Source organism: Pseudorca crassidens, chromosome 14, assembly GCF_039906515.1.
Source record: "Pseudorca crassidens isolate mPseCra1 chromosome 14, mPseCra1.hap1, whole genome shotgun sequence".
In the NCBI taxonomy this organism is placed as follows: domain Eukaryota; kingdom Metazoa; phylum Chordata; class Mammalia; order Artiodactyla; family Delphinidae; genus Pseudorca; species Pseudorca crassidens.
In genome coordinates, this window is record NC_090309.1 from 55,158,943 (window position 1) to 55,184,430 (window position 25,488).

Below are 25,488 nucleotides of genomic sequence, written 5' to 3' on the forward strand. Positions count from 1 at the left end.
TTGGGATGGGCCAGTTCATGCTGCTCTAATAAACAGTCCCCAAATCTCAAGGTCTAAAAATAACAAGAGATCTCTTCTCACACTGCTGAAAGTCCATGGCAGGGTTGGCTGCAGGTCTGCCTCCGTATCAGCATCATTCTCACTCATTCACGTCATTCTCACTTTCTGGAACATAGCTGGTCACAGGCAGAGAGCAAAAGGACCTCTAGAAGGTCTTACTCAGGCAATTCAATAGCCCACCGGAAGTGCTAACCTCCATTTCTGCTCACTAGTTGTTGGCTAGAACGAGTCACGTGGCCTCCCTTCCCCAGACATGAGGGGGCTGGGAAGCTCTCCTACCTGCAGAGGGGAGGAGCCTGGACTGTTTGGTGAATAGCACTGAAGACTGCCCTAGACCCTGTCTTCAGATAACTGGTGCCTAGAGATAATTCAAGATAGCACATAGTAAATGGCAGATAAATGGCACAGTCAGAAAGAGCTATAGTCATTTAGGGAGAGCAGCTATCACAATCAGAGTGGGACTGTTTGACGTCCAATGGCCCTGGGCCACGGCATACAGAAGACTTCCGGTGACTGGAGAATCCTACCAAGTGTCAGACTAGCAACCACCTAAGCTCCTCTTCCCCTTCCCTCAATATGTCTAACTTCACAGGACCTGCAGGTCCTTCAGAAGCGACTTCAGAACCAAATGAGCACTAAGGAGGCATTTGGACTCAATAGAACTAAAACTTGTTTGTTTCACTCTGCAGGATTTGAGAGATTACCTGGCCTATATCCTTAATTCTTATTATATTCATCTATTAAATGAGGAAACTCAGTTCTAGAGAGGTTAACTGACTTGCCACACAAGAAAATTGAAAAAAATAATCATAATAACCAAAACACTATTTAGAGGTCAAAACCAATGCTTGCACTTACTAGTTTAAGTTCACTTTTTTTCTACATTGTCCTGCTGGAACCAATGCAATGCCATGTAATGATAATAACCCCAGTTCCATTTTAATACCTCGGAAACAAAATTTCTGTAAATCTAAGGTTCAGGTTTGTTTTAATGTATTGGTTTCAAGTTTAACTGGCCTGGGTGAAATACAATATTATAGACTTACAATAATTCTCGGGGGACTATGATATTGCTAGAGGTCTTCCTGAAAACAAAAGGACTTTATTGTTCCTCAACTTCTCTATTTTTACCTCTTCTCTCCTAACACCAATCAGATGTGTTTTCGGCAGATGGTTTTATGATACCTGCACCAAGTATAGCAGCTGTTTCCCGAGGCTCCCCGTGGATATCTTATCAATTAGCAGAATGACTGATCTGACTGTTCAGATCAGGTTATAGATCTCTAACAAGTTCTGGACATTTGATTAATCCATTTCTACTTCTAATTTACTTTTCAGGATCAAGGAGCTGGGGCTCCAGGGCAGGGAACATTGCTTCTCGTTACCAATAAGGATCATGTAGTTATAACAAATGTAAAACCAGAACAGGTTAAATTCACAGGTTTTGTTACAACCAACATGTGATGCAGGGTGGCAATTCCTTCTCTCCTTAAAGCCCAAATCTTCCGTGGGCCCGGTCCTTATTCCCCCAGCTGAAGCTATGTATCGTCCTCCCTGAACTCCCCTACCACCTCCTCCTCACTTCTTATTGCCCAGTCAGCTATAAGTCTCTTATTTGGTACCTGTCTTAACTCTGCCCCTTCTCTGAAATATGACTCATCTCCATACCTGCTCCCCAGTACCTTGGACATGGTAGGTACAAGTTGGCGCTCTATAAATATTCGTCACAAGGATGGCCCTGTGAAATAAGAGTGTCACGAATCTTTTAGCCTCTCCCGTCCTTGCCCAGATGAGCGCCTTGGCGATGGTTGGCTCGCTCCGCTCCAAGGCAACCAGGGGCTGTAGTGATAAGTCACTGGGGCTGCTGGGCGGCGTCGCGAGGGCACCTCGGGGCCTGCGGCCACTGCGCCGGACTCCGCGAGCCGACAGCGCCCTCTGGCGGACGCGAGCGCGCCCAGCCCGGTTTTTCCGGCGCTCTGACCGCCTCTGCTTACTCTTGTGTCCGCGGACTGGGGCTCCAAACTCTGGGAGCTCTAGGATTTCTTTAAAAGCTGAGGTCAAGGGGCAGACCACCTGGCATGGGACCATTGGCTATACCCACATGCCCATCGGGAGCAGGGGACAGATGCAGTCAGCAAGCACCTGCGGTATGAAAATACTGTGAATAATGTTCTTTTTTTTTTTTTTTCAACAACTAGGCTTCTTAAAGTGAAGAATTATGTTCCTATCATTGCATTAGAGCAATAAGCCATCCGTTTGCCAGTTAAATCCATGCTGGGTCCAGGAAAAACAGAAATGAAAGAGTTGCGGTCCAGGTTTTTGAGGAGTTAGAACTCAAAGGGCCTCCCTGTGGGCCACAGACACCAACCCTGCTTTTTTCTTGATTTAAGACGGCTGGTCAGTTCCCAAAGCTGAGGTGAGGGTTGTGAGAAATGGCCAAGGAACCCTGCTGGAGGAGTCGCATTCAGAATGGGAAGCACTGGGAGTGGCAGAGGATTGGGGTCCCCTCAGAGGTTGCTCCCCTCATTCCAGCAGATAACTTGGTTTCCTTTTTTTTTTTTTTTTTGTGGTACGCGGGCCTCTCACTGTTGTGGCCTCTCCCGTTGCGGAGCACAGGCTCCGGACGCGCAAGCCCAGCGGCCATGGCTCACGGGCCCAGCCGCTCCGCGGCATGCGGGATCCTCCCGGACCGGGGCAGGAACCCGCGTCCCCTGCATCGGCAGGCGGACTCTCAACCACTGCGCCACCAGGGAAGCCCACTTGGTTTCCTTTTACGAAAAACACAGAAGCCATCATCTGGGGGCTGACCTAACTTTGCCACTTAACCCAACAACCACCTAGGAAGGAAGAAAGGATGAGTGTCACTTCTCCATCCCACCGGTTGTCACGGAAGCGGGTCCCTCCAGCTTAGGCCCCCACCTGTGCCCTGGATCCATTACCCACCCCTCCGTTTCAGGGACTTCACTGCTGATGACACCTCACTCCTCGCCTTCAACCTCTCCCTCTCCACCATTCCTTCCCATCAGTAAGTCTCACCCATCCTAAAAAATATTTTCGTCACCACACATCTCTCGCCAGCTACCTCTCAAACCTCTTCTCCTCCCTCCCTAAAGTTAAGCATTACCTAGTCTCACGTTGTCTATTTTCTTACAATCCACTCCCTCCTCAGCCCATGCCATGAGGCTCACTGAGCCCTCTCTCATGGAGGGGACGAGTCACCTCCACCCCGCTAAGCCCAGTTTTGGAGTGAACACCTCGCTTGGCCACTCTCTCGGCAGCATGGGATGCTGTTCCCCCTCCGTCCTTAAAATGCTCTCTTCCCCTGGTTTACGTGACATCTGAGCTCTCCAAAATGTTCTCCCTGCCTCCTCGGCTTCTCCTTTCCAGTTTCTTTTGTTCTTCTCTTCCTCTGCCCATCTCTTAAATGCATCATTAATTACACTGCAGAACGCTAAGACAATAATGCAAACGTTTCCTCGATGAAAATGTCAGGTGAGTGACCATAGGTTCCGTACACTTTAAGGAAGGAAAGATCACTACGGCCTAGAGTGGTAAGGGAAGCCCCCGTGGAGAAAGAGAGATGGAAAGTGGGCGCGGACATGGGGTAAAGTATCAGAGAGAAAGAGAAATGGCATTCCTGGTGGAGGAACTTCCCACTAAGTGCACAGAAGGAAGAAAAGATTTAATCCAAAACTATTAAGCATCTCTTTGCTAGGCATGGCATAAAATAAAAAAGGAAGACATGAGTCCCTAGTTTAAATTTTAGCTTACGTTCCTGTGAAATGATCAGAAAGCAACATAAGGTAGCATTTGATAGAGGTATAGATGGTGCAAAGAAGGAAGAGATCAGCACGGGCTTCCTGGAGATGGCAGGACTTGTGGGCTATATTGCTCTGTTTGAATTAGGGTAGGCTAACTGCTCTATCGGAGATACAGCCTCTAATATATAAAAGCTCAAACACAAGAGACGTTTATGTTTTCTCACCTAACGGTATTGAGTGGGTGAATAGGCCAGAGGGGTGGCCCTGTTCCTCTCAGGCTTCCATAGTCACCCTGGGGATTGTAGCCAATGGACCCATCCATAAAGAGAAAAGAACATGAAGGATTATGGAGCCAGAAACGTATTTATGGGCCAGGTTGCTCACATCCTATTGGCTAGGACTTAGTCACATGGCCACATGTAGCTGCAAGGGAAACAGTCTGGTCAAGTGCCAGGAGGGTGAGGGGAGCATGGCTTTTGGTGAGCAAAGAGCTGTTTCCCACTTGGTCCTTTCCCCTTGGTTGGAGATTAGGATGACATTTGGGTTAACCTATAGTACAAATTTGATCCATTCTTCATTATCCTCATTCTTTCCCTATCTTATGTGTTAAAAAGAGCTACAAAGACTCTACAGTTGTGAAGAGAGATACAGGTGCAGGTGCGAGTCAAGATAAAGGTCAAGAAACAGGAGAAAGCAGTGTGCTGGGCTACAGTGTCTAGAGAGGACAGCGTCTTCCAGCCCCTCCCTGTCTCTGCCCATTAACATGCCAAGTTGCCCTTATCTTTGGTGAAAGTTGTGACGTGGTGGGAGACACCTGTTGTTTCCTGGTGGGGGGAAGTTCTCAACCCACAAGTGAACTTGGTCAAGGTCCTCCCTCCAGGTGACCTGGGAGATGCTGCAGGGCAGTGTGGGGTGAAAGTGAGTCACCAGGCGCAAGCATCAGATGTATAATAATACTGTTCTGTACTTTGAACTTCTAAGGAAGATTTTACGTCTATCCCTCCTTTACTACTCACTTCTCAACCACAAGTTCAAAGCAAATATTATCATCCCCCATTTTACAGAGGAGAGTAACTGGAACTCAGAGAAGGGTAGGGACTCAAGTGGACACAGGATCAGGGCCCAGAGCAGAACCTGGCTCCCTAGATGGGGCCTCCCACAAGACCAACCTTACCCCCTCTATCTGAGTATGATCAAGTCACTGGTGGGTGGCTCTTCTCCCATTTCCCTGGAAACTGAGTCTCCTCAATGAGGACGCCTCATTGCCCTGCAAGGCAAAGGCTGCTGCTCCAGCTGGTGGGTTGCATGGAGGCCGTTCTACCCACCCTCAGCTGCCTAACTGGCCTGGGCGGTGTGGGTGGTAGTTAACGAAGGAGTGCTGGCTGGGGCACATTTGCATCCTGGTCCAGCGGGGAAGGCACTAAACATGCCCTTTGCCCCCTGAGGAACTTAGAGCTACTGGGCACCCTGCTGATTGCTTTTCCTGGGATGGGGTGGTGGTGGAGGGTTGGGGGGCACTACCTGCACCCCCCTCTGGGTGAGGATAGCTATCTCTCAAATTCTTATCTCACTGAAGGATTTTCTTATAAAAGTCAGTCTTTGTCTGCTTTTTTTCCCTTCCCCTCCCTTATCTTTTCTTTCTCTGAACCTGTTGCACTTCTGTCGTTAACTTCTAACAAAGGAAGCTTTTCTGGATTGTTTTATTCTTGCAAATGCAAACAACCTAACCAGGAGAGTCAAGCCAGGCCTAGCCGAGGCAGGCCTTTGTTGGTGGGGTGCAGGAACCAAGCACGGGAGCCCTCTTCTGGGACCGGAGATCCCCCAGGGAGCTTGGAGGAAAGGTGGAAGCCCTGCCCGGGATGACATCCTGTTAACCTCCAGGCTGTGGCCCCTTCAGGGCCCTGCGCTGTGGGAGGGTCGCTGAGGCCTGAGGTCTAGTGAAGGAACGAGAATGGACATTTCCCTCTTCATTCCCTGAAAACCACGCCAGCTCCATTTCCTGACCTGAGTCCTGCACCCAGTTATTCCCTCTGCCAGGGCTCCCTGCCCCATCCTGTGGGTCTCAGCTTAGACAGCACTTCTTCGCAGAGAAACGCTCCCCCATCAGCCCTGAATACACGTTGTTGTTAGTGCTGGTCTACTTGTTGGTTTTCACCAAAGGCAGAGTTACAGCAAAGCTAATACAGTTTAAATTTCAGGGCCCTTCCCTTGCTCCTTCCAAGGCCCTGTTCCTAATTTTATATTCCTAATTTTGTATTCTTTTTCCTAAAGGGGGCTTTTCAAATGTTTAAGCTTCAGGCCACATGCAACCCGGGTCTTCCTGTGGTATTTCCCATTGCTCTGCAAACTCCCTGATTCAGGGACTGTATGTCAGGTTCCCTGGGGTACTCCTAGGTCTCAACAGACAGGCTAGGCTCTCAACAAACGTTTGTTAAATGAAAAAAATGAAAGGAAGAAAGGATCCTTGGCTAGTGTTTAGCAGACCAGGGGTTCTCATTAAGAGCCCTCAGCACTGTCACCTGGGCAACCTGGACAGGCTGGCCTGTCCCTTTAGCACAGTGCAGTGTGGAGTGGAGTCCAGCTTGGAAGCTCAGGGACTTAGTTCTGGGATCTGGGGCAAATTACCCGCCTCTCAGTGGGCCCTGGTTGATTCAAATGTAACAAGGTGTTGTAACAACCGCCTTATCGATTAACAATAGGTATTGTGCTACAGATGGGTACAGTGCCTGACACTGAGTAGGTCTTAGGAAATGCCTTTACATACTCACTCCCTAAGGCACATTTTTTTTTTTGCGGTACGCGGGCCTCTCACTGTTGTGCCCTCCCCTGTTGTGGAGCACAGGCTCCGGACGCGCAGGCTCAGCGGCCATGGCTCACGGGCTCAGCCACTCCGCAGCATGTGGGATCTTCCCGGACCGGGGCACGAACCCATGTCCCCTGCCTCGGCAGGCGGACTGTCAACCACTGCACCACCAGGGAAGCCCCCTAAGGCACATTTTTTAAAAATCCTTTTTATCTCTAGCATTGACAGTCCACTCTCCCCATAGCCTTTTAACCATGGCTTCTGGATAGTGGGGTTTTGGTGTGAAGGGTCCAGGCGCACAAAGGGATTTGCCCTGGGCCCAGCACCCCACTAAGAATGGCCCTGAGACCATGTATGGGGTACCCCTTCTACACTGCTCCTTCCTACGATAAGATAGAGGACTGTAGGAAACATTCAAGGAACTTGAATAAAAATATAAATAATAAGAAAACAAGTCATGTGGCTAACCAGCTTCCGTCTGCAGCTGCGGTTGAGTTTTCCAGCCATTTAACCCAACTGGAACCCTCAGTGGCTGTAAAGTAGTAATTATTTATCTCTGTCTCTCAGAGAAGAAACAGACTGAAATGGCGTGAAGCCACCTGCCTAACTAAGGTTCCAGGGTGGGCAGGCGGCAGACCCAGAACTGCAGACAAGGTCCATGCTCCTGCCACCCTGGACACGGCCTCCGGTCCCCGTCCCTCGGCGCAGGATTGGCACAAACACTGCTCCATTCGTTCAAGTTCCCACTCTGACTCCCTCGTCTCGTGGGAACCAGGGCACAAGCCAATGCAAGAACTGACCTTGCCAACACAGCCCAGAGTGTGTCATTGTGGTTTCTCTCTAACAAGAATAGAGAAGTGGTAAATGTTTCTCACGTTTTCCTCTGGTCTCGTCCCACATTCTGTGTTTGCTTGTGCCAGAGCTTGAAAATTCAACAGCAAAGAGGGTAGAGGGGGGAAGAAGGCAGGGTGGAGTGGGAGGGGCAGTTTACTACCATTTACTGCAAGGCTAGTCTCCTACTCTTCACTTTTTAAAGTAGTAATAGGAGTCATAGTAACAATAGTAGCAACATTAATGACAGTTAACAACTACTGGTTGAGAGCTGTGTGCCATGCATTAACATGTAACAACTCTTTTAATCATTTAAACAGCCCAGTGAAATAGGTATTACCATATTTCTCCAATTCTAAGACATTTTTAAAAATCACCTTTTAGGGAATTCCCTGGCGGCCCAGTGGTTAGGACTGGGCGCTTTCACTGCCAGGGCTGGGTTCAGTCCCTGGTTGGGGAACTAAGATCCCACAAGCAGCGCAGCACCGTGCCTAAAAATAAATAAATAAATAAAATCACATTTTAACGTTTTATAATCCATGGTAATATGTCATATTATAATGGCTGGTGAAATTTTTTTTTAATCTCATAGTAGTACATAAAATTAGGGTGCATTTTACAGGTGAAGCAAGTAAAATGGAGAAAAACTAAGCAATGTACCCGGGGTCCTACTGCTAGTAGGTAGCAGAGCCTGGATTAAGACACAAGTAGCCCAGAGTCCACCTGTTTGTTTGTCTGTTTGTTTTGCAACCTCAGGCATCCTGCAAGCATCTCCCCATAGGTCTGCCTATCAGCAACCGGGCTCATGCTGACTGCATACTCGGTAAAATAGGATATATATTTCTTTCATTCATACTGATTTTGTTTTAACTTGTACACATAACCATGATTCTGTCTCTCACAGAAAACTCTGAATTTAGAAACTGCCTGAAGAAAAACAGAAGCCCAATTAAACCTGGGTGAGCCTGTGGTAAGAAACAGGCATCAGAGATATGTTCCAAGAAAAAATCCACCCCTGTGGCTGCTTTGTAATTCTTTTGGGCTTATGTTACATTTGCCTTCTGGCCTCAGTTTCCCCAACTGTAAAATAAGGGGCCCGCACCAATCCCAAACTTTTTTTGATGGTGCATCCTTAGCATTTTAAACATTTGAGCACAATGTCTTCAATATATGTATCCCTTTTATTTACAAAGAGTGAAGTGTACTTGGATGTGTACATATGTGTGTGTACAGTTCTATGAGTTTTAACGCATGTATAGATTTATAAAACCACCACTCTAATCAATACAGAACAGTTCCATCACACACACCCCAAATTCCCTTATTTTAACATAGGTGAAATTCTGCCCCTCATGCCTGGCAACCACTGGTTTGATCTTCATCTCAGTAGTGAATTGTACACTTTAAAATGATTAAAATGGTGAATTTTATGTAATGTGAATCTTATCTTAATAAAATAATCTGTCTTAAATGAGTTCATCATATTTGTGAGGATCTATTTCTAGAATCTTATTTTGTTCCATTGATCTATGTGTCTAAACTTTCACCAGGACCACACTGTCTGGATTATTTAGCTTTAGGATAAGTTTTGAAATTGAGTAATGTGAGTACTCGAACTCTTGTTTTTCTTTTTCGAAATTATTTTGGTTATTTTAGGTTCTTTGCCTTTCCACATATATTTTAGAATTGGCTTGCCTCTATCTACCAAAAATCCTGCTGAGATTTTGATTGTTATTCCATTAAATCTATAAAATCAATTGGGCCTTGTAGAATTGCCATTAATATGTAGGACATTCAGTTAAATTTGAATTTAAGATAAAAATAAATTAATATTTAACATCATAGCATTCCAAATATTGCATGGGACATAATTATACAAAAAATTATTCATTATTTATCTGAAATTCAAATTTAACTTGGCAGCCTGTAATTTTTTTCCTAAATTTGGCAACTTTAGTTGGGGGAGAATTAACACTTAACTATCTGAGTGTTCTAATTTATGAACATAGTATTTTTCTTTATTTATTTAGGGCTTCTTTGATTTCCTTCATCAGTGTTTTGTAGTTTTTATAGTTTTTAGCATATAGGTCTTACACATGTTTTCTTAGATTTATACCTAGGTGTCATTTTGGGGGGCCTAATATAAATGGTATTTTAGAAGATTTAAGTTTTCAGTTGTTCATCGCTAGTATATAGAAATACTATTGCTTTTTGTATGTTGGCTTTGTATTCTACAACCTTGCGCTACTCAACTATTAGTTTTAGAAACTTTTTTTTGTAAATTCCTTGGACCTTCCTATGTAAGCAGTCATATCAGTTGCAAGTAGGGACACTTTTATTTCTTCCTTTCCTTTTTTTCTTGCCTTATTGCACTGACCAAGACTTCAAGTACAATGCTGAATAGGGATCATACGAATGGACATCCTTGCCTTTTTCCTGATCTTGAGGAAGAGGTTGGTTTTTGTAGATACAGTTTATTAGGTTAAGGATGTGTCCTTATATTCCTAGTTTTATGAGACTTTTTTTTTTTGTCATGAATGGATGGGAATTTGTCAAATGCTTTTTCTGCTTCAATTAATATGATAATTTTTTTCTTTAGTCTGTTAATGTAGTGTACTACATAGATTGATTTTCAAATGCTGAATCAGCCTTGTTTTGGTCATCATGTATTTTTTTTTAATATATTGCTAAATTTCATTTGTTAATATTTTGTTAAGGATTTTCACTTCTATATTCATGAAGGATATCAGTCTGTAGTTTGCTTTCTATTCTCATTTTCTAATTTAAGCATTTAGTGCTAAAAATTTCCCTCTAAGCATTATTTTAGCTGTATCCCATAAATTGACATGTGTATTTTCATTTTCATTTAGTTCAAAAGACCTTCTAATTTACCTTGAGATTTCCTCTTTGATTGCTTTCAAGACTAGATAATTTCTATTAACCTATCTCCAAGTTCACTGACTCTGGTCATTTCCACTCTGCAACTGATCCTCTGAAGTGATTTTAAAATTTTGCTTACTGCGTTTTTCAGTTCTAAAAACTCCACTTGGTTCTTTTTCAATGCTTCCATTTTTCTTCTGAGACTTTTTATCGTTCCATTTGTTTCAAGAGTATTCACACTTACTTACTGGAGCATGGTTATAGAAGTTCCTTTAAAGTCTGATCATTTCAACATCTGTATTTTCTAGAAATTTGTGTCTGTTGATTGTCTTTTCCTTTGTTAGTTATTGAGCTGTTCCTGGTTCTTCATTAGTTGAGTACTTTTGGATTGGATCCTAAATGTTTAAATTGACATTTAAAATATCATAAGAATTCTGTGTCTCATTTAAATCCCATGGAGAATATCAACTTTTTGTTTGCCTGTTTGTTTTAACAGGCAATAAGCCTTTTAAGTTCAGACTGCAGGGTCTAATTTGCCTCCTATGAGCTATGATTTCAATGTCCAACTTTCAAAGACTTTGCTGTGCTATTCAGATCTGTTGCACATCAGTGCCATCCAGTGACCAGTCTGAGATGTGTCTGGGTGATCTCCTTTATAGTTCAGTTCTTTAAGTCTTTGGTATGAATTTAGGATCATAGCCATGCATGTGCAGCTCAGGTGTGAGCCCAAAAATTGATACATACTTTATAGAATCCCTTTCCTGAGCTGCCTCTTGTCTAGTTTCCAAGGCTCCCCTTTCCTGGTCTTCTGATTAGAAATCCAAAGTTTTAATTTCCCTTTTCTGCCATTTACTTCCTGCAAGTGAGTCTACCTCTGGGGCCAAACAGCAGGAGAATATATAGAGAAAAAAAGCAATGGGGATTCTCCCTATATTTTTAGGATCACATTCCAATTGTGAGAGATGAGCAATCCCCTCCCTCTAGGTTTTAGGTGCCTATTGGCAGCCACTGCCATTACTGCCCAGATGTTATCCATCCATCACAGGACTGTAGTTTTATGTCTGGGGCTTGCCTGGGGCTCGAATGGGAAAGAAAGTTAAAAAAGAAAAAAAAAAAAGGTTGGGAGATTTTCTCAGATCTCTGTATCCCATAGGGCACCACTTCCTGCTCCTCAAACTTCCTAATCTTAGAGGAAAAGCTTTCAGCCTTTTACCTTTGAGTATAATGTCAGCTGTGGGGTTGTCACATATGGCCTTTATTATGTTGAAGTACATTCCTTCTATACCCAATTTATTGAGAGTTTTTAATCATGAAAGGAGGTTGTATTTTGTCAAATGCTTTTTCGGCATCTACTGAGATGATCATATAATTTTTATCTTTCATTATCTTAATGTGTTGTATCACATTTACTGATTTGTATATGTTGAACCATTCTTAAATCCCAGGGATAAATCCCACTTGGTTGTGCTGTATGATCCTTTTAATGTGTTATTGAATTTGGTTTGTTACTATTTTATTGAGAATTTTTACACCTATATACATCAGGGATACTGGCCTATAGTTTTCTTTCCTTGTAGTGTCCTTACCTGGCTTTGGTATCAGAGTGGCCTCGTAAAATGAGTTTGGAAGTGTTCCTACCTCTTTAGTTTTTTGGAAGAGTTTGACAAAGATTGATGTTAATTCTTCTTTAAATGTTTGGTAGAATTCACTAGGGATACCATCTGGTCCTTGGTTTTTCTTTGTTGGGGCGGTTTTGATTACTGATTAAATTTCCTTATTCATTATTGGTTTGCTCAGATTTTCTATTTTCTCATGATTCAGTCTTGGTAGGTTGTATGTTTCTAGAAATTTATTCATTTCTTCTAGATTGTCCAATTTGTTGGTGTATAATTATTCATAGTAGTCTCTTATGATTCTTTCTGTTTCTGTGGTATCAGTTGTAACGTTTCTTCTTTTATTTCTGATTTTATTTATTTGAATCTTCTTTTTTTCTTAGTCTAGCTATAGGTTTGTCAATTTTCTTTATCTTTTCAGAAAAACAACTCTTAGTTTTGTTGAGTTTCCTTAAAACAGCTATTTTGAATTCTTTGTTGGGTAAATTGTAGATCTCCATGTCAATGTGGTCAGTTACTAGAAAATTATCGTGGTCCTTTGGTGGTGTCATGTTTCCTTGATTTTTCATGTTCTGTGAAGTTTTGCATCACTGTCTTGGCATTTGAAGTAGCAGTCACCTCCTCCAGTCTTTACTAACCTCTCCAACGTGTCCAAACTTGCATTTTCTTTGCTCCAACAGTGTGCTGGAACACCTCCACTGGAAATCTGGACTTCCACAAAGCCTCTCTCATCCACGGGTGATTGTCTAAGGCAATGTTTCCCAGGGGCTCTCAGTCCATGGTCAGGAAGGGCGGAGTCTGTTCATGGCTTTGAGGTCTGTATGCTTATTACTTGATGCACAGGTGGGCAAGAATACTCCCAGGCCCCTTGGCATGACACTGGATTCCACAGCTCCCACAGGCACTTTTGTCCATGGATGGATGCCAAATTGTTGCTGTTGAGGGGTGGGACACGACGAGGGACATCTTATTCAGCTTTGATGCTGATGTCACCCTGCTGGAAGATTTTTGCACACAGAAGCTAGGTCCGCCTCAGACTCCTCTAGTCCAGACAAAAACACCTCAAGTACATTCCACACATGACAGGGCTTAAAACCCTAGGGACCTCCTGGTTGTCCTTCTTGGGACACACTTAGGTTTTTCAGTGTCCCTTAAAGTTATGTATTAGTCATCTATTGCCATGAAACTAATTACCCTAAAACTTAGTTGATGCTTTAACTGTGTATTATTTTATATCATTTCTGAGTTTACAACTCGGTGATTTTTTTTAGTATATTCACAAGGTTGTGCAACCATCACTACAATGTAATTCCAGAGCACTTTCATCAGTCCAAAAAGAAAGAGTCAGGAATCCACAAATAGCTTAGGTGGGTTGTCCTGGCTCTGGGTCTCCCATGAGGTCCCAGTCAAGAGTCAGTCATTTGCAGGCTTGACTGGAACAGGAGGATCTGCTTCTAAGAAGGCCCATTCACATGCTTGGCAAGTCACTGCTGGTTTTTGGCAGGAGGCCTGAGTTCCTGGGGGCTTTAGCTCCTCGCCGTGTGGAACTCTCCATAGGGCTGCTTGAGCGTCCTCGAAATATGGCAGTTTGCTTCCCCCAGAGGTAGTGATCCAAAAGAGAGAGCAAGAGGGAAGCCATAACATGTTTTATGTCCTAATATCAGAATTACACACTATTACTTCCTCCTTATTCTATAGGAGCCAGTTACAAAGCACAGCCTACACTCAAGGAGGGAAGTTTAGTTTCACCTTTTGAAGGGGGCTGCATCAAAGAGCTTGCGGACATAATCTAAAACCATCAGTGTGGTTTTCAGAACTGGCCATGATGGCCAAGATAAAGTATGATTAGTGTAGTTGGCTGTCAGGCTATCACCTTCCTTGATCTGGACTTTAATCTTTTCTTAACACAAGTATGGTGCAGTGGTCAGGTACATAGTTCCCAAAGTCAAATTAACTGGGTTCAAAGCTTGGCCCTCCCCTTCCTAGTTGGGTGACCTCGGGCAAGTCACTTAACCTCAGATTCCTTTTCTGTAAAATGAAGATAATAACAGCCACTTACAGAGTTGTTCTGATGATCCTGGAAATGCTTGGCCTAATTCTCAATATGTTCTCAGTAAGCATTAACAAAACTCAAGATGGCGTACTCTCTTAAGCAGCCATTTCAGTCTGTTGATTCAATTAAGAGCTCACAGCCAACTCAGAATTGCTGTTTTGTTTTCACCTTATTAAACTATGAAGTCTGGTCTCTCATACTGATTTTCTGTAAATAACTTTTTTTTTTTTTTTTTTTTTTGCGGTACACGGGCCTCTCACTGTTGTGGCCTCTCCCGTTGTGGAGCACAGGCTCCGGACGCGCAGGCTCAGCGGCCATGGCTCATGGGCCCAGCTGCTCTGCGGCATGTGGGATCTTCCCAGACCGGGGCACGAACCCGTGTCCCCTGCATCGGCAGGTGGACTCTCAACCACTGCGCCACCAGGGAAGCCCCTGTAAATAACTTTTTAATTAATTTTTATATTAAGATATAACTCACATGCCATAAAATTTACCATTTTCAAATGTACAACTCAGTGGTATGTAGTTTATTCACAAGATTGCATAGCTATCACCACAATCTAATTCCAGAACACTTTCATTATCCTCCAAAGAAACCTCATACCTATTAGCAGGCATTCCCCAATGCCCCCTACCACACCCCCTGCCAATCACTAATCTACTTTTTGTCTCTATGGATTTGCCTAGTCCGGACATTTCATATAAATGGAATCACATAATATGTGGCCTTTTGTGTTTGTTTTCTTTCACTGAGGATAATGTTTTTAAGGTTCATCCATATTGTAGCATGTATCAGTATTTCATTCCTTTTAGTGGCTGAATAATATTCCATTGTGTGGACATACTACCCAATCATCAATTGATAAGACAGTTGGGTTGTTTCCCTTTTCTGCTTTTGCAAATGCTGCTATGAATGTTCATGTACAAGTTTTCGTATGAACACATTTTCATTTCCCACCGGTGTATATCAAGGGGTGGAATTGCTGGGTCATATGGCAGCTCTATGTTTAACTTTTTGAGGAGCCATCAAAGTGTTTTCGACAGCATCTGCACCAATTTTTACATTTCCACCAGCAACATAATTTCTCCACATCATAAATGACTTTTTTTTTTTTACAATCAAAGTAGAGGTGTTCAAGATCAACTTTATTAAATTTCCTTTTATTGATTTCAGGCACATTTTCAGTAATTTGAGGTGATTTTGAACACTGGTTTTCCCATTTTCCCAATCTTATGTTTTTATTTGATTTATTGATCAACCTGTTGCATAGAAATGTCAGCCTGATTGGAACTAGATGGGAACCTAATCCATATTTGTTCATCACTTCCATAAAGATATCATGAAAAACATCAGACATTTTGCTTACATCAAAAAACTCTTGATCTTTCAAATTTTCTACATTAGAGTGATAATATATAGTTATATGTAATATAGTTATAACCAGATTATAGTTAAAATGTAATTTACAGAAAGGAATTTAGTAATCAATAAAAGAAGTCTCCTTATTTTAGATAAGGAAAAACAAAATGTGTGACTTTTCCAAGGTTACTAGGTAGCATCTGAGACATAACTTGACTCCAGTTCCATTTTTTACCTTGTTGTCCTTTGTAGTGTGTCACTCAGAGCACAAATGAAGGGAATGTTCCCTGACTGTTGGCGGGGCAGTCGTTTAGTATGCTGGCAAAGCAAGCTTCTCTTCAGTTCCTTCCCCCTCACCATAGCCACAACCTAGCCATGGCATAACATTTCTAGTGAACCTATTCTGGTTCCTTTTAATCACCTCTTTTTTTTTCAATTAAAATAAGCATGACATTTTAACTTTTTAAGTGCTAATAAACTGTATTTTTAATAATGTATTTTAAAACTTATGAATGGGAAAATTTGCTAGTCTGTATTTCCTATAATTTTCACTTTTGTACAAATCTTTCACCACATCTTCAGTCACCTCTTCCTTATTTCACAAAAATTCCCCCAAGTGATTTTGTCATGTCTGTGTGTTTTAGTGCTGTGGTTTGTATTTGTTCGGGTTCAGAGGCTTTAACTCCTATAAACTATCTAGACATCATCTTACTATTCTTTTTTCTTTTATGGCAAACTTGAGCCCTTTTTTCATGCTATCTATCTTACACTTTCCAATATGAATATCTTTATCCTTGGAGAAGAAACAAGCAAAATAAGGGTTATTATGGTTTTTTCTTTCAGTCATCTGCAGTTTATTCACTATCTTTTCCAAAGAGTGTCCTATTCCTTCCTTTTTCACTTTCTGTCATAGAACATACTCATTAAAGTCCTCTTTTCACAGTTCTCCCACATAAAAAAGGAGGAGGAAATACCTTATGTACTGATACGAAATAAGCTCCAGGATGTATTGTTGAGTGAAGCAAACATAATACAGAATCATAAACATAGGCTACAATCTTTTGTGTAAAATTTGAAAAAAAGAATATAAGTCATACTTCATTGATTCTAAAATGCACATATTTTCACACTTTGAATGTCTCCGAAACCAGAATTCATTGTATAATAGAGGCAAATCACAGTTTAATTGACAGTGCTTTTTTAAAAATTTCTTTTGTAGTAGTATAACATACTATAATTATAGTATATGTATAATACATACCATATAATACAACACACCATATAATATATATAGTATATGTATATTAATAATATATAAACATAATAATGGCACATCTTCCAATCAATGGGATCCTAGGTTTGCTAAAGTATATTATTTCATTTGATTGCATATGCAAAGAATTTTCTCTAGGAGAATTTGCAAGAAACTGGTAAAAAAGATCACTCAAAGGGAGGGGAACAAAGTGACTGGGAAGCAGAGGTGACGATTTCTGTTGCATTCCCTTTTGTATCCTTCACATTTTGAATCATAATTATATTAATAAATGAAACATTTGAACAATAATTCAAATTCAAAAAGTGCAACTGGACATGAGTCCTCCTGATACCACTACTTCTGTGCAGATTTGTACATGGTTTTGTGATTGTTCTTAGTAATGGCTGTGCCATCACGTGCCCCAATCTCAACCCAAGTCCAGCATTGTGCCTGGCTGGGCACTAACTCCAACTGACATTGTCCCTTTCTCCCAAGTTTTCTGTTACTTGTAAATAATCAAGCAGATTTTTATTAGTTAAAATTAAGTTCACTATAGCTGTTTGCCTCATTGCTTCCTTCACATTTCTACTGATGAAATTGTTCTATAAGGCAAAGCATAAATATATCAGATGTTCTTCTTTTATAAGACATGACTTTCAGCAGAATCATCTAGCAGTATCTAGGGAGGGTGGGGTGAGAAACGTCTTGAAAAGTAAAAAAAAAAAAAAAAAAACAGTTTAATTGGCACCAAAGCACTTGGCAACCATTGGGTTACCATGATAGCTCATACATAGTGTTTGCTAAATAAACCAGGAGGCAGCTGCAATGCATGACTCTAAGATGCTGGCAGTTATGTGTGTCACTAAAACAGAATTGCTGATTCATTTCTGTTGATGATGATATTTAGAAATGGAAGTAGCCACTTCCCAGACCACTCTGAATGTTTTATACACACAAAAGTAGTATTAAATCTCAAGTAAGCAAAATCAATCCTAGCAATTCCAGATGGCAAAGAATAGTTACCAAGTAGGGCCAAGCTGAGATCTCAGGCCTATTCCAAAAAGAACTCAAAAAGTTCAATACAGAATAGAGGCAGAATTTTCAGGGCCAGAGCTTTCAAGTTTGACATAGATAGGATCCAACCAGTGCTGGTTGGGTGTGGATAACAACAGGTTCCAGGGTGATTACCATCAATTCTTGTTGGCATTTATGGTTCCCTCTCATCAACAGGCAGGTTTGAGGTAAAGAAAGCTTAAAGGCCCAGCAGTAAAATGAACAATTTTCAGGGATTTGTGTGCTGGGGTACAGAAACAATACTTCCTAGAATTAGGACAGACTTACTTTTACATAAATTTACTTTTTAATAAGGTTGATTATTTAACATGCAACTGACATAAAACAGTTCCTTCTGATGAGAACTCAAGATCTACTCTATTAGTAACTTTCAAATATACAATATAATATTGTTTACTACAGTCATTATGTTGTACATTACATTCCTAGAACTTATTTGTCTTATAACTGGACGTTTTTGCTATATTATGAAATAGTTGGGACATTATTTTCAATATATCTTTGAATATGCACTCTTACTTGACCAGACTCAGTCTCTCTGGAATCCAGTTCATCCAGTTTATTTACCAGGAGGTTATTTAAAATATTTACAGCATGAAAAAAATATTTCAGGGTAATGTGCTATACAGCAATAGATAAATAATATATAAGGGTTTAGTTGAAGTAGGTATAAAACTATTTTGCATAAAACTACTCTTTTAGTTCGTTTTACATTTATTTAATAGTGCTCTGTAATTTGGGGTGAGTTTGGGTGAATGCTCTAAGCTTCAGTTTTATCACCTTAAAATGGGGATAAATATATCATCTATCTGCCTCAAAAACTATTTTAAAAACAAAACAAAAAAGTATATAATTACCATAATTATCTTACAAATATTAAGCAATCTGTAAGTATAAGTTATTTTCAGTTAATAAACTATACCATCATAGTCAGTGTGGCTAGCAGGAACTACCTGGTCTACCTTTTGGAAGGTGGCGTTTAAGGTTAAGCACCATAAAACACTGTAGAAACCCTACTGCTACAGCTCAGTCCTCTAAGCTTTCTAAATCAAGTACATGGTAAGAATTAGGCCAGTTTTTCCAGTAATGTATAAACACCCCATCAGAATCATCCAGTGTACTGAGATACATGTAGATGCCATGGTAAACTCATTCAGTTGGGATTTTGGGTGCTAGGGGCTGGAAATTAGCATTTAAAAAGAAGTTCTGCTGGTGATTCTTATGTGTATTAAAATTTGAGAAGTACTAGCTAATGATTTCTAGAAACAGGCCTGAAAGTTATAGGAATTATAGATCTGGGTCTCCTAACTAACAAAAGCTCATGGCAGGGACTTCCCTGGTGGCGCAGTGGTTAAGAATCCGTGTGCCAATGCAGGGGACACGGGTTCGAGCCCTGGTCCGGAAAGATCCCACATGCTGCAGAGCAACTAAGCCTGTGTGCCACAACTACGGAGCCTGCGCTCTAGAGCCTGAGAGCCACAACTACTGAGCCTGCGAGCCACAACTACTGAAGGCCACGTGCCTAGAGCCTGTGCTCCACAACAAAAGAAGCCACTGCAATGAGAAGCCTGTGCATTGCAATGAAGAGTAGCCCCAGCTAGCCGCAACTAGAGAAAGCATGCGTGCAGCAATGAAGATAAACACAGCCATAAATAAATAAATAAATAAATGTTTTTAAAAAAAGCTCATGGCAGAAAGTTATGAAAGGCCCTTATATATGCCACACCTACTTCTGCTAAACTCTCTTTCAGAAACCAACAGGAGTTTCTTGGTAAACTCTTTGGATTTTCTTATACTCAGGTCATGGTCCAGTCTAAACAAAATACCCACTTCTGTATGAACATTATGGTTTAGCTAACTTTCCACATAATTTGCTAAAAGCTTGTGCATGCCACTTTCTCAATTTTAAAGCATTCCTTTAGGGTGACAAATGCTGAGGGTATTTTAAGCTCATACTTTTATCATCCTTCACTGTGAAGTTAGGCCATTTTTCTACAAAGAATGTTTTCTGTCTGTGGTAATGGTCGTTTCAGGAAAATTCATGCATGTAAAAAGGTTGGTGGTTTTGATACCATCTGTTAGCTAGCCTCTTGAAGGACACTTGGCTGTGCTAGAGTTTTCTTCATAGTCAGAGGAGGAATCATTTTTCTGTGTGCTATTATGATGGCAGTTGCATGTAATAACTCAAAACTCTTAAAGCCAAGTGTCATATTTAATAAAGAACTAGTATCCACAACATATAAAGAACTCTTATAATTCAACAATCAAAAAATCCAACTAAAAAATGTCAAAATATTTGAACAGACACTTCATCAAAGAGGATACGTGAGTGGCAAATAACTAAACATTAGTCATTAAGGAAATGCAAATTAAAATTCTAATCAGATACTCCTACACACCTATTAAATGGCAAAAATCAAACAAACAGACAAATAGACAAACCTGACAATATCAAGTCCCTGTGAGGATGAGCATTTGGAACTCTCATGCATTGCTGGTGGGAATGCAAAATGGTACAGCCACTTTTGAAAACAATTTAGTAGTTTCTTATAAAACTAAACACTCACCATGTGACTCAGCAATCCTGTTCCTAGGTATTTATTTACCAAGAGAAATGAAAACACACGTCCACACAAAAACTTGTCCGTGAGTTTTCATAGAAGCATTGTTAACAAGAGCCAAAAAGTGGAAAGAAAACACCTAGATGTCCATCAGTTGCGGAATGGCTAAACAAACATTCACACAATGGAATGCTAACTGGCAATAGAAAGAAACAAACTACTGAAACATGCAACAACATGGATTCATCTAAAATGCCTTCTACTAAGTGGAAAAAAAAAAGAGACTCAAATGGCTACATAGTGTGTGATTTTGTTTACATGATAATCTGGAAAAGATGGAATTATTGGGACAGAGAACAATGAATGGTTGCCAGAGGGCTGGCATAGGGGAGGAGGTTGACTACACAGGGGCATTTTTTTTTTTCCTTAGGTGATGGAAATGTTTTATATTTTGATTGTGGTTGTGTTCCATGCCTGTATGTGTTTGTCAGAATAAAAAAGTTGAGTTTTACTCTATGTAAATTATACTCAATAAACTTGACTTAAAAACATGAGTACACACAAACTTGGACATAGACTGATTTGACACGTGATGCTTTTCTAAATTTGAATTCCAGCTAGTGTGTGAAGCTCCTAGTATTAAAACGCTGACTATAGGGTTCTGGATGAGTGTTTCAAACAAGCACCTTGCAGATAGTTCCAGTTTATTAAGCTGGAAGATGGGACTCAAGGTACTGCAAACAAACTACTAGTTCTGATGTACAGAGTCTTCAGACATGGCTCCCTGTGGTGATGAACAAAATAAATCTGGTCCCACTATACTGCCTTCCATTCCTTCCCTGCAACTCAACCAGCCATGCCATCATTAGGATCTCCTAATGAGCTCTCTGGGGTGTCTATGCCTGGATCTCAGGCCATTCAATGGATATTGTAGGCCTTTGAAGTGGTCCCTGGACACTTACTTGAGGATGAGACACTCACCAGGAGAAAATTTTGCAATATGTCTGCTCATGAGTGCAACTGATTGAGTGCCACTGATTGAGCCAGTGACTTCGCCAGGCAGATGATAAGTGGAACAGTGGGCCATGCAATAGATACAGTGGTTTGTCGATGATTCAGACTTTTTTCTCCCTTAACATTGCTTTTAATTACATTCATTACAAAAATCCTTTGAGGATTTGTAAAAGATTAAGTGGACAAAACACTGAAAATTTCAGTTTTCAGCGAAAGATTAAAATTATATTCTAGCTTGATATGTAAATCCCACAATTTTACTTCACGTAAGATAAATTTAAATGTGTATAATCCTTTTGAATGATGCATGAATATCCATTTCCTTGAAAAATCTGTACAATTAATTTCCTCACGCTTAACTGATGCCTTCTCAAGATCCATTCAATATTTTTTCAAAACTCAGGATTTTAATCCCTTGAATCTTTCTTCTTTTACACAAAAGACTGACAAACTCACTCTGGGTTAGAGCATTGTCCTCAGTACTAGACTAGCACTCCGGAATTATGCTGCTGTTCCTAGCCAGAATGAAAGAGCAACAGGGAAGTCTAAGTTTGGGAACTCGTCTACCAGCCCAGTCCACCTCACTTGACAAGAAACCCCTTTCTCATTTGGGAAACAGAGGCAGTCCCCTCTCTGCTTCCCAATGTCTTAGATTTTGCAGAAAATCCTCCATTTTCCTGGCTGAGTTATTGAGAGAAGCTCATTGAAGCCAATGAGTTGTAGTGTTTAGGAATGAGAGCTTCTGATAGTGGGAAAGTGGATGGGCAGGAGGTAACACACACATTTATGAAATAGGGCTCAGTTTCAATTTGTACATCCTCTAATCTGAAACAGACTTTTTTTGCCTTTGCTAAGTGATCGACTCTTAAGTGACAAAATGTTTGAATTTCCAAAAGTACACTTGATTTTTAAAATGGTAACCCCCCCTTCCGTGTGGCAGGAGCTTTAGATTACTTTTCTAGTACAAGGAAGGATTTTTCTTTACTCCAGGCACATTCTTGGGTCCAAGAGCTAGTCTACTATTTTATTGGGTACGTATTATTTGTAACGTATTATTAGACACTGTGTGGGTGGAAGGAGAAATTGGAGACGGGGAGACTAAAATGATTAAGACTTAGTTCCAGGACTTAGATCCAAATATCTTACAATTTAGTGGGTGAAACAGTTGCATCTATATTAAAAATTTTTGTTCTCATGGAACGTAAATTAGTTTGAAGTCAATAGGGAAAATGGCCTTGCTATGTTTTAGGTGGGTGGATAGTACTTTATTTAGTACATTTAGAGATTCAATGGTTCTTGAGCATCTCAAGGATTTTGAGTCTTACACTGGCCACCATCATGGAGAAAGAAAAGAACTTGCTTCAAGTTGGTGGTAGTATATGGATGTCTTTAAGAGTTCTAGATTTGGAGTAAGGCAGATCACTGGGTTTGAATCCCAGATCTGCAATTTAATAGTTGATGTGACTTTGGAAGAGTTATTTAACTTATCTATACCTTGGCCTTCTCATTTCATAAAAAGAGGATAATAGCAACATCTCACTGAGCTGATATGAGTTAAATACACAAATACATGTAAAAACATTAATTTAGCACCTGGCACGTTGAGGAATGACTGTAAGTTATAACTATTATTATTACAGTAATACATACCAATGAATAGCATACAAAGAGCTATTTGCTTTGGAGCAATAAAATAAATAACCTCCAAGAAAATCCAAAACATGTTTTCATTACTCCCAAACTCTACTGCATTAGTCTCAGGCTGGTGTTCAGATTATTCCAGGCTGTAAGTCTAAACCCATGAATTTCTCAGAATTCAGCACTTAAGATCCAAAGGTAAACAAGAGACTGGGCAAGGTTCTAGAGAGAAAAGACAGTTTTTGCCGTGGAGTCTGGTTTGTACCTAGTGATTACAAATTTCCCTTGACATATTTTAGTGGGAGTAGCTTTCTTGCAAAATTCTAAGGGAAATATGTTCTGGACAAACTTACTTGCCTTTGGAGTAGGTCACTACCTACATTAATTTTGGAAGATACTGCCCTAGCTTTTATTTTCCCCAGGTGTCTGATGTCTAAAACCTCACCAGGTTATTTACTTTAGCTTACTAATCTTTTTTCTTCCCCAGTTGAAAGACAATTCTCCCTGGTAGAGGAGAGGGGAATCAAGGTCCAACACTACGCTGGCCAGGCCCTACTCTTGTTCTCACTGGTAATGTGGCTACTCCCATGTACAACCTAGTCCTTGAATCTAGACTGTCTTGTCTGAGTCTCTGTCTCTTGTGGCTGTATCTAGTCCCCAGTCTTATTTGAAAATTCCTTCAGGACAGGAATTTTGTCAAAAGATTTTGTAGAATATTGGTTAAACTTTACCCACCTGTACCTTAAACCTACGTAGCACACTTCGACATCAAAAGTAGGTGAATGATAAATTGTAAATTGTTGTTGTTGATTATTATGACCTGGTTTCACTTCCCCATATCCTGAACTATAATGTGTTCTCTAGAATTCCTTCAGAACTAGAAATTGTGGAGCAGACTGATTGCAGCAGAGTTGCAGATCTACTGCAACCATTGCAAAACGCAACATAAGGCTGCAAATTAAGAAAAAAAACAAATCCCTAATCAATCTCAGAAATGGATCCTTATCACCAAGGATCTTAGATATAGACAAAGAGACCTTAATAAGGTTAAGGGGTCCTGTTTTCCTCCCCATTGCAAAAATTAGCCAATAAAATTTATGTTCATTGTGGGTGAATCTGTAGCACCCAAAGGGCCATTTCAATAGCTTGCTCAGCTCTTCAGCACTTAAGAGTTCCTGGAAATGATTCAGTAGCATGGAAAGCTGCTCTTTAGAGTCTTCTAAAACGAATCCATGGGGTTTTGATTTGCTAAATTCTAATCTAGACTAACAGCAGCCTTATTTCCCTAATTTTACAATCTAATTTCTTTGGCGCTTAGAGTTTAATGTACTTTGTAAAAAACACAACACCAAAAAACAAGTCATTTTTCATTTCTAATGAGAACTGATTTTGAGAAAATATATTAAAGGGAAAGTGAAAGAAGAATTGTTTGGGAGACCTTTATAATAGCTTTTAAGTTCCGTTAGTGAAAAAAAGTGGGGCTTTGAGTATGGAAGTGGGGTTGAGATACTTGGCCTCATCAAGATAATAAGTAGGGGCTATTTTTGTTTTCTGGGAAGGGAAATGGAACTGCTGGATATGGAGGATAGCTCACCTAGGTTACTAGGTTATCAGGACTTAAGACACAGCACTTTTCAAGAATCTAAAAATGAAATGGATTTTTCCATTCTTGCCCCAAAAGGTTAGGTAACTGGGACCTGCATTTGCCTCAAGTAAATTAATTCAGTGAATATTCACCACTAATATGTGCGGGGTACCTTATCAGGTAAGGAGTGAGATGGAGGGGTAGGCCGTGGAAATAAATCCAAAGACATAAAGTATTTGCCCAGAGCACGAGTAAGTTCCTGAGAAAACCGGGTTTCCCAATCAGTGTGTTTGGCAGTGTACCAAGCTGCCTGAGATTCCTTTTTTTTTTTTCTTTTGTCCTACCTGGTCACGTGGAGATCTTTCTTGTGATTTGGAGTGTTTGAGCTGTTTTGCCAGCGTTCAGCAGGTATTCTGTGAGAACTGTTTCAGATGCAGATGTATTTTTGATGTACCCGTGAGAGGAGGTGATCTCCCCTGTCCTTCTATTCCGACATCTTGATGGAAGCCTCCCCCAAGCTGCCTGAGAGACCAACGTAAGACAGTAATGACTCTAGGGCTAAACTCTCCCATAAACCTCAGGGGCTGCGTGAGGGCTTAACAGAAGAGGCAAAACTGGGATAGTTCCATAAGCCTCGAGCAAACCTTTACCTCAGGGTTTAGGAAACACCCTTAGGGAAGTTAACTGACATTTAAGATTGACGTTAGAATAAAGCTTGATTGTTTTTCGTTTTTCCACATTTGCAAATTACAAATAATGCAATAAACAGAAACATTCTTGATTAAACTTAAAAGAGAAGAAAATACAAGCAAAGCGGATTAACAGAAGATAAAGAAATAAAACTGGGAAGCCGTCGACCTTTTCAAGAACCTCACGACCCCCTCCGCCGGATGTGGGTAAATGGAGCTCCGCCCCCAGCCGACGAGCGGGTCCCACGGGATCCTCGCTCTAGTTCCGCCTCCGCTTGGCTCGGCTCCACCCCTCTCCGGGAGCTGCGCGC

At 41.0% G+C, this 25,488-nt stretch overlaps 1 long non-coding RNA gene across 2 annotated transcripts; it reads right to left on the reverse strand.

Moving 5' to 3' along the window:
* Positions 1-953: 953 nt before the first annotated feature.
* LOC137205225 (uncharacterized) lies at positions 954-25,480 on the reverse strand. Of its 2 annotated transcripts, none has more exons than XR_010934059.1 (3): positions 25,347-25,480; positions 24,833-25,010; positions 954-2,897 (listed from the first exon to the last, which is right to left on the reverse strand). It is a non-coding gene; the product is annotated as an uncharacterized lncRNA (long non-coding RNA). The 2 variants fall into 2 exon arrangements; XR_010934058.1 differs by lacking the exon at positions 954-2,897 and adding an exon at positions 7,764-7,946.
* Positions 25,481-25,488: the final 8 nt, after the last annotated feature.